The sequence below is a fragment of the Gekko japonicus genome, unplaced genomic scaffold, assembly GCF_001447785.1.
Source record: "Gekko japonicus isolate JY-2015 unplaced genomic scaffold, Gekko_japonicus_V1.1 scaffold640, whole genome shotgun sequence".
In the NCBI taxonomy this organism is placed as follows: Eukaryota; Metazoa; Chordata; class Lepidosauria; order Squamata; family Gekkonidae; genus Gekko; species Gekko japonicus.
The window spans coordinates 469,878-479,443 of NW_015174860.1; positions in this window are offsets into that span (position 1 = coordinate 469,878).

Here is a 9,566-nt window from a genome sequence, read left to right on the forward strand (position 1 = left end):
GAAAAATCAAGTGTCAGTTCTGAGTTGGGAAATACCTGAAGATTTTGGGGTGGAGGGCAGGGTTTGAGGAGGGGTTTGGGGAGGGGAGGGAGGGACTTCAGTGGGGTGTAATGCCACAGAGTCCACCTTCCAGAGCAGCTACTTTCTCCAATAAACTGATCTCTGTCACCTGAAGATCAGTGGTAAGAGTGGGAGATCTCCAGGCACCACCTGGAGGTTGACAGCCCTAGTTGACTGTAACTTGTGAACAGGGCTAGTGAGAAGCACTTCCAAGGCTGATTCCTGCTTCAAAATCTTACTTTCTGTCCAAAGTAGGACTCCTTTGATAAGGCTGAAATGACCAAAACATCAGTAGGTTCCACCAGACTCCCCCTCACCCCTAGTGCCTATGCTCAGTTTTAGAACAAATGAAGAACAGAGCGGACTATATCCCTTTGCCAGCTCTTTTCTTAAGAAAGCCCTGGTAGGTGTTATTACCAGTTGGTGGAAGTAAATGAACTGACTTGTTAACAGATGGTTCCACCCATCTTGGGGACCTGCTTCAAGCTGCAGCTAACTCTCCCAATGATTTTACTTTATTTTGCAAACTGTGCCAAATGAGCACTGAAGAAAAACTGGAAAACAACAACAAAAAGCCAACGAATCCGTTGTTTGGAGAGAGAGGCCTATGCCTGAACTATTCCTTTGGACAGTACATCTGGAGTAGAAACAATGTGGTCCCAAATCCTTCTAAGACTGCAATAGGCTTAGAGGGACATAAGTGTGTTCAGGACGGCACTGTACGAACAAACGGCGGCGGCGGGGGGGGGGGACCAACTCACTGAGCTTGATGACCAAATAGTCAGTCAGGAATTCAAATATCCAGTGGCATGAAATCCGACTGCAGCAGAAGAAGGAGGCTGTGGCATGTGTCAAAATAAAGGAGAGGTCGTCTTTAGGAGGCTACCAAATGTTCTCACCTTCCCCAAGATGTGAGTAGTGCAGTGAGCACAGGCTGTCAGCAGATGTCACTGTGATCATGCACTTGGTTTTGAGGTGGTTCTAGTAGAGATGTCACTCTGCGGCTTTGGTATTTCTTTGGCATGGACCAAATCATGGAAACGAGGCATCTGGTTTATATATCAAGGCTTTCCCCCTGTGTGTGTGTGTGTGTGTGTGTGTGTGTGTGTGTGTGTTAGCTGTTCTCTCTTTTCTGTTATTAACTGCTGAACTTCAGTCTACTCTGGATAAGATAGAATAGTGAGTTCGAGAATTTGACGAAACAGTCCATACTCCCCTCTGTTGTGTTTTTGGATTTTGACAGCGCATTCCTGAGCAGAGTTACACCCTTCTAAGTCTGTTCAAGTCACTGGTCTTAGAAGGGTGTTACTTTGTCCAGGAGTGCACTATTGGTCCAGTAGTCCAACCTGGAATCAGACTGTAAAGGGCCAAAGACCTCTACGCTCATCGTTGTCTCCGTTGTTCTCCCACTTGTTCAGCTTTCTAACCTTGACAATCAGAATCCCTTCTCTGCCTTCTCTGCTGGCCAGCATCCTGCTACTCAGGCTGTAGTCCTAGAGGGGCTTCCTGGAAGCAAGGCTGTTCAGGATCAGATCCAGGCTTCTCAGTTGCCCTTCCTTGGAGAGCATTTAGACTTCTGCAGAGTTCATATGTAAGCTGCCAGCCTTACTTAGCTGGGCAATGCAAGCAGGCTGCTTCAAGCATTATCCATTTTCTATATGAAAAGCTTTTTCAAGTAGGAAAAACCTTGCAAAACCATGTGCGGCACATCATGTGTAGCATACATGCATTGGCAATCCATGGTCAGTCATGGCTTCTGGCTTGTGTGCATGCAGCCAAATACAAAATAGACTCGTGAGCAATTTCTTTTCCTCACATGATAATCTGCAAATGGCTTTCAGACATCGTCTTAAACAAATTATTTCCATGTGGGAAATCCTTAATGTTTGAAGTGGTCCAGTGCCTCCATGGGGCCAGCAGTCTTGTCAAGCCTAATCTAGATCACAGTGGAGTTCAAGGCATTCAGGCAGCATATCGGGGCCAGCACAGCCAGCCTTAAGCTGCAGATTCTGGGGTACCACTAAGGGCAGCATGCTGCCAATGATTTGTGTTGTTACCATGTTCATGATCAGTGGGACTGCCATTTGCATTTCAAAATATCCTGGGCATTTCTGACTATTGCAGAGCTAGAGTTGCTGTCCGTCCTTGTGGAGCTGATGAGAAGTTGCCCTATGAGGATCTGGGCAGTCTTGGGGTAGAACTAGAATGCCAAGGCTGGCAGAGGGGCATGAATGAGACAAGATCCAAGCATCAGAAGACAGGGAGAAGGAAATCAAGAGCTCGGCAAGGTAATCCCCTTCCCACTACAAGGAAGGCTGAATTTGAGCCGGGGCCGAGCCCTGGTGCCTTTTAATGGTAGTGTTCAGCAGTGAAAATGAGAGTGCCTCTGAGTGTGCACAGACTGCATCTCCTTCTCCACTGAATAATGCCAGCCTGATGTTGTATCTCTTGGATCCAGAGGGAAGGCCTTCTTGGTCAAAGGGCACAGATATTAAGGAAGTCATGAATCGTATCTCTTTTTTAAAAACCAGACAAAACAAGCAAGGAACAGCAGTTACAACACCACAGAACTAGAAATGCTATAAAGCAGAACTGCACAAATAGTATTAAACCAAAAATAATGGTTGTCTTAGCATGAATTTTTTAAAAGTAAATAATATGATCTTTACAAAAATAGCACAGAAATGAATGAAATAAACCACAGGAGGCTGATAGTTTTCCTGTTTCAAGCTAGAATGTGTTCAGGCATTCTCCTTGAAAACTGTTGGAAATATCATGAAGATTTTATGAATCACTGCACTGCCTGTTTGAGTTAATGTCTTTATATTATTTCATAAACATCTATAGTTATCTTACATGCATATGACTTTAAAATGTCATATAAAAAGACCTCTGTGTGTGCGTTTGTGTGTGTGGTTGAATTATCTTTGTGCCCTTTGTAGAGAGCCAGTTTGGTGTAGTGGTTAAGAGTGGTGGACTCTAATCTGGGAGAATCTGGTTTGATTCCCCACTCCTCCACATGCAGTCGGTTGCGTGACCTTGGGTTAGTCACAGTTCTCTCAGAGCTCTCTTAGCCCCTAAAAACAAACCTAGCTTATCACTAGCATAACATGAAGCGCTAGAACTTGCAGCTGCTAGACAATTTTTGGAACTCCTGGCTATCACAATGCCATAAGATTATTATAATTATTAATTATGTGCCCTTGTGATTTTTAGCAATGAATCAATGTACATGATCACATGTCTGGATGGTGCCCCTTTGCCGGAATGCTTGACCTTCTCTGTGGCGTGGCAGTCTTAGTTGCTTCCTTGGCCAGAAGGCAGAACTCCCTCTTATGGTGTCTGACAGACAGACAGACAGACAAGCCAATCCAAGCTGAAGTGCTGTGCTTGCTGGCCTTCCTGAGGATCTTGGAGAGCTGGCTTTCTTTAGGCCAGATGTTGTGGTTCTGGTTGGTTGCGTGTGTAGTTCTCTGTCTGCCAGCAGCACAGTGTCAAGGTTTGCATGGAACAGGCCCAGTTTTCATGGTATCTCTAGTGGGACTGGTGTTTCAGCCCTGAAATAGCACAAAGAGCTCTCTGGTGGGCATCTCTGGTGGATCACTAAGCTATCAGGGAATGGGCAGGCTAGGCGTATAACGCCATAGGAGCCTTTGTGCTCCTCATGTGGTGGGTGAAAGGTCAATGCTGAATTCTGATGTGGGGATGTGAGCAGAATTTTTCTGAGAGTGGTTGTGACATGCCTTTGTCCCCAGAGAAGATGTGGGTCCTTAAAGGGGCATTGCAATTTCTTTGTTTTCATTCTGTTTAAGGTTGAATGTCAATAGGGCATGTACTGTGAGGACTGCCATCTCTCTTCACAGGAACATCATGAGAGGAGAACTTCCTTCTGGACTGGAAAAGATGTCGAATGCCAAAGCATCATGGTGCAGGTGAAACAGGAGCAGCAGAATGACCTCCAGGCACAGCTCAGCAAGTGTTCCCTTCCTAGGTCCCTCCTATTTGCTTCTTGAAAACACTGGAAGGTGCCCAACTGCATGAGTGACAACTTGCAAAATGCATTGTCCTGTATGGAGCTCTCCAGGGGACCAGCAAGAACAGACTTTCAGGTGGCATTTTGGGCTCCCAAAGGAGAAAAGAGGAAGGCAAGACAACTGGGCTATGCGTGTGGAAGTCGTGCCCGCAAAAGCACCATTGGCGATCTGAGTCATTGTCATTTATAGAGCTCTACAGGAGTGGACGGGGACATCACAACAGCCCTGGAGCAAGCTGAGCCAGGAAAGCCCTGTGGTGCTGGCAGCACCATGTGGTCCATGTGACTTGGCCCTAGGCTGTCACAACAGTGGTCATGGGTGTCTTGTGGACTTACAGTTCAAAGGCAGCGTACAAACAGAGTGAATCCCAGGCAGAAGCCCACTGGGAGTTAAAGACCCACTCTGTAATCTCCTTTACATTCTATTCTATAGTAATTAGGCAAGTGGGGCCCTCTGAGAAACAGTGAATAATGTGTGACAGAGGACATCTAAGGCAACCATGCAGATCAGAACACCCAGGAAAAAACTTTACCAGCCAACTTCCTGAAAGCATCTGCATGACAGAAGGCCACTCGTGAGGAGCTTGCTGGAAGGCACAGTCAGTCCCTCTGGCTACAACACTGGACTATATTTTAAGCATTCATGCAAGAAACGTGGGTTTAAATTATATAAAAATATAGGCTTTGTTTCACTGTACTCAGTAGTGTATCAGTCCATATATCCCTTGTCTGCTTTGACTCAGTATGAAATCATGAGTTGGACCCTGTACTTCCCCTTCCCCAGAGGGCACATGCATGTACCAAAAAGGCAGTGACAGGGGTTAGACGACCCACACAGTCTAAACACTATGGAAAGCGGCCAGCTGCAATGAGGAGGAGGAGGAGGAGGAAATGGTTGAAACTGCCCCTCCTGCCTTTTGTGTCGGTGAAATCTCTATTGCGGTGGAAGGCTTTTTGCACTGGTGGAAAGTGTTGGACTGTGGAAATCTGTTTTTTTGTTGGGATTCTTATTAAGTCAGTCAGCAGAGTAAGTAGTAAGAGACTGAGTCCATGGTGTGTTTTATAATATAAAAGTTTACTATAAACATAGCATGGGAAAAAGGTACACAGGATATAAAATAACAAAGAGCTAAAATGCCTACATCCTTACAGTTACAGGTGAAACGCAGGAATGGAGTCTCCTTCTTCAGTCAGAACAAAGAACAGGAAGGAGAAGCCAATATGCTAAATACTTGACACACTGGTTTCCAGTCAGACTATTAAGTTAGCTCCAAAGTTCCCGGGCATTCTATTGTCTAAACAGATTGGTTACAAACATGTGACTTCCTGTTGATCATAACAAACATCATTAACCCTGTAAATACTGAAGTGTTTTGACTTGTAACACCCAACAGTTTGAATCCCCACTCATCTATGTTGCTCACTACTTGGCCTCCAGCAAGTCATCACCACTATTTGCACCTCTCAGCCTGACTGATTCCACAGAGCTGTTGTTAGGGTAAAAGAGCTTTGTGTGTGTTGCCCTAAGCTCCCGAGAGGGCAGGTGGAATGCAAAAAGTGATAACGGAAAACACAACAAGAGACTTTCAAGTCTGTTATTACCATTTTCTTCTTTAAAACCTTGCATGTCAATAAAATTGATTTCAAAGCAAATTATTTCTAAATGAGTATTCTTGGAATTGCATTTTGGTTCTGCGTCTGCTGATACCAGGAAATTCTCACAGACCTGGACTAACTGTATTAAGTTGATTTAAGTTAGACCCAAGTTCCGTTTGATTGGTGAGCCCTGTTCTAGAAACTACCAAAACTAGCTAAAATGTGTTGCTAAGATGTGAATGCAGTTGACTGTAGGGTCCTTGAGGATACACTGAGGATTTTAGAAAAGCATATAAATTGGGTTACAGAGAAATTATCAACATACTTTTAAAAGTTCTGCAATCAAACACAAACCAGAAGCATAGTTATTTGGGGAAAAGTTTCCAGGATCATGCAATTTTAAACTAAGTCTCAAAACCACCAAAGGAGCGTAAAGTTATCTCCACCTTCCAACTCTGAGGGGTCCCCTTCGACCACCCAAAGCGGCTATGCCAGGAACTTGATTACTGTAACCCAGATATAGAATAGAAAGAGGAGGAGCAAGACAGTAGCACAAAGCAGCACAACTAAACTATTCAATAGCAGCAATACAGCAGCAGTTTACATGCAGCAATCCAATTAAAAATATTCAATTTGTGCATATACTACTTTAAGCTAAATAGCCAATTGAGTTACTTTTAGTCCCCATTGCATTCTTCTGACATGGCTAGTCTGGAGAAAACCAACCCAAATGGGGCAGGTTTTAGAGTGAAAAGGGAAGGAGTCCCTAGCCAGTTAAGAGTGTTCTGGGGAAGGACCAACTGGCAGTGAGGCAGACCAGCCACAAACAGTGAAGGGAGAAACTAAGAGGCCAGGAGGAGCACATAGGAAGAAGTGGAGGGTCAGTGGCAGGAAGGGACACAAAATGGCAGGAGGAGAAAAACATATGCTGCCTATCTTGACAAGAGGACCAAGTGATTTAAGCATTAGAAAATGGTCTGGAAGTAGAGAACCAATCATGAAAACTGAAGGCTTGGGATGCCTTGGGCACCAAGGGAGGAGCCCTGCTCTTGGCTTGGTGCAAAACCAGGTTCCATGCTGGCACTAGGCCAAGGCTTCAGAACCTATCTGTCCACTGGTGAGCTTTCGGTTGTGTGTGTCCCCCCCCCATGAGTCTGGGATCCAGCCTGTTATAGGCTAGTTTAGCTCACCTATGGCAGAAGGGGTGGATACTTCCAGTTTATATGGGAGGAGAGATACCCCAGATAAGTGAGTAAATTAGGCTAAGTGAGAATCTTGACTCCAATCTGCCATCTCTAGTTGGGTAGAATGGCAAATGGCCCTTCCTGGGTTTATTTCCAAAACATCTGGCAAGAGCTTTGATTATTGCCCTGCAAATGTGGATCAGGGCCATGTGGCCAAAAGGCGTAAGGTGCTCTGGAGGTGCAAAGGGAGTAGGATCCATGATTGATATTCTTCTTGTATGTTCAGGCAGTTGGCTACTTTCCCTTGAAAGTAAGGATCCTGCCCCCAAACCCTGCTTTTGTTTATTTATTTGTTTATTTGATTTCTAGCCCACCCTCCCCTGCACAGCAAGGCTTAGGGTGGGTTACAACCAGTGTTCCTTCTAAGGTGAACTAGGGGCTGCTGGCACACAAAATTGTAGCTGCCAGCTCAGGGAATTTAGCTTCCAGCTCACAAGCATTTTCCCCTCCATTTGAAATAATGGAGAATGGGGGCACCTCTTTCTGGGGCCCATAGAATTGGACCCCCGGTCCAATCTTTTTGAAACTTGGGGTTGTTTGTCTTTTGAGGAGAGGCACCAGCTGCTATGCTACAAATTTGGTGCTTCTGCCTCAAGAAACAGCCCCTCCCCGAGCCCCAGATACCCCTGGATCGATTATCCATTATAGCCTATGAGGCCATTGACTATAATGGTCCCCATAGGCTATAATGGAGCAGGGGAGAATTGATTTCCCCCCCACACACACCCCTATTATGATTTTCAGTATGATTTGTAAGCTGCCTTGAGTCACAGTAAAAGTGGGATATAAATATTTGAATAAATAAGTAGTTTGGGCAGGCTGATAACACTTAAGCAACTTTCTGTTTGTTAAGTTAGGTAGGGTTAAGACAGTGATTGTTCCACCTCTTTTATACTCGACCTCTACATTTGTCATATATCACTTAGAAAGCCAAAGTAACCCCCCCCCCCAAGTGCTGGTATGTTTTCTAGGGTTCAGTGGAGGGCAATGGTCCAATACCAGGTCTACCAGTATACTGGACTGGGGCAGGTGGACCTGTTCTCCGGAGGCCTGGTCTACCCCCATAGAGGACAACATTTTCAGTAATGAAATCTGGCTTGGTTCTGTTTTCTCTTATAATGTTTAAATTATTCTTAAAATATAGTTTAAATATAGTTTAAAAGAATTCATCCTGAGAGTTTTGTAAAATTATGGAAATAATCTTCTAAGGAACTAAATTATGTGATAGTCAAATGTAGATTCGTTCACAACTTTAATGCTACTAGCTTTTTTCGCTTACAAGGTAGAATTTTCGCTCACAACACTGTGGAGCTTACCAGGAACATTGGAACAATGTATATAAAACAGTAATCACAATAAAAACAATTAACCATACATAACAATTATTAGCCTATATAGAGTCAGTTAATCCTAAACCATTAGATGGCAATCTGTAGCACAAGTATCAACTAATCCCAGAAATCTACATCTGTGTGCCCATAGATGATAAAATACTAAGCGAGTGGGTGGGTGAGAAGAAAATAGAAAAAGGTAGGGCAGAGGAGGTGGAGCAGGGGAGGCCAATGCAGATGGAACTCCACCGCCTCAGCCACAGGGCTGGTGGATCATCTCCATTTTGCAGGCCTGGTGGAGCTGTATTAAGTCCTGCAAGGCCCGGATCTCACTTGGGAGAGTGTTCCACCAGGCCGGCACCAGAGCTGAAAAAGCTCTGGCTCTGGTTGAGGCTAAGCAAGTATCTTTCGGGCCGGGGGATTACCAAAAGATGTTGGTCCACAGAGTGTAAAGTTCTTTGAGGGGCAAACTAGATTTATATCAGACTAAATGCAGTTCACCACACCTAAGGCATCTGAAGGCAAAAGGATCTTGGGGTGAAAACAAAATGGGTTTCTCCGTATGTGGGGTGCTGCCACATAACCATCGGCCCAATCCTCACTGCACCAGGCCCACAGAAGCTTAGATGGACCACTTTCTAATGTCCCTTTAGATGCCTTGTTCTGTGCATATTGTGAGTTGTTTAATCCAATATAGGCAAATTGTGGAATGAATAATTAGAAAACTTGGGTTGTGTCAGCAAGCTGCCATTATGTTTTCTGTGACCTCTGTGTACATATCCTTTCCCTGTTGCACCCGGCTTATTTTCTATCATCCTGCTCCTGCGTTGGAATGCACAAGATAACCGCTGGAGGTTGTGTGGGGGAGAAGATGCTGTAATGCTTGCCTATTGCTTTTCTCATGAGACCTGCACCTGTGTTTTGTCTGATGTTCTGCCTGGTTCCCATGGACTGGGCGCGCAACCGTTTCATTAGCCCGCCAGCGGGAATGCTATTCATTGGATCTGTATCTGTTTGAATTTCCTTTATTATGCTTGACCTAACTGTGTATCCCCAGTTCTAACAAAGAACGTGTTTGAGTATGTCTTCAACGCTTTGAAATAAATTTTGCTTTTCTTGAAAACGTGGATTTATTCTTGTTGGAAGTTACAAGTTAGAACACTTCTATTCAGTATTTACTGAGTTAATGCTGTGTTCTGAATCACATGTTTGTTTGTATCCTATCTGCTTAGAGAGTTAGAAAGCCCGCCAGATGCAGATCTAGTTTGTTGTTCTGATTGGGGAATGGAGTGTTACTATTTA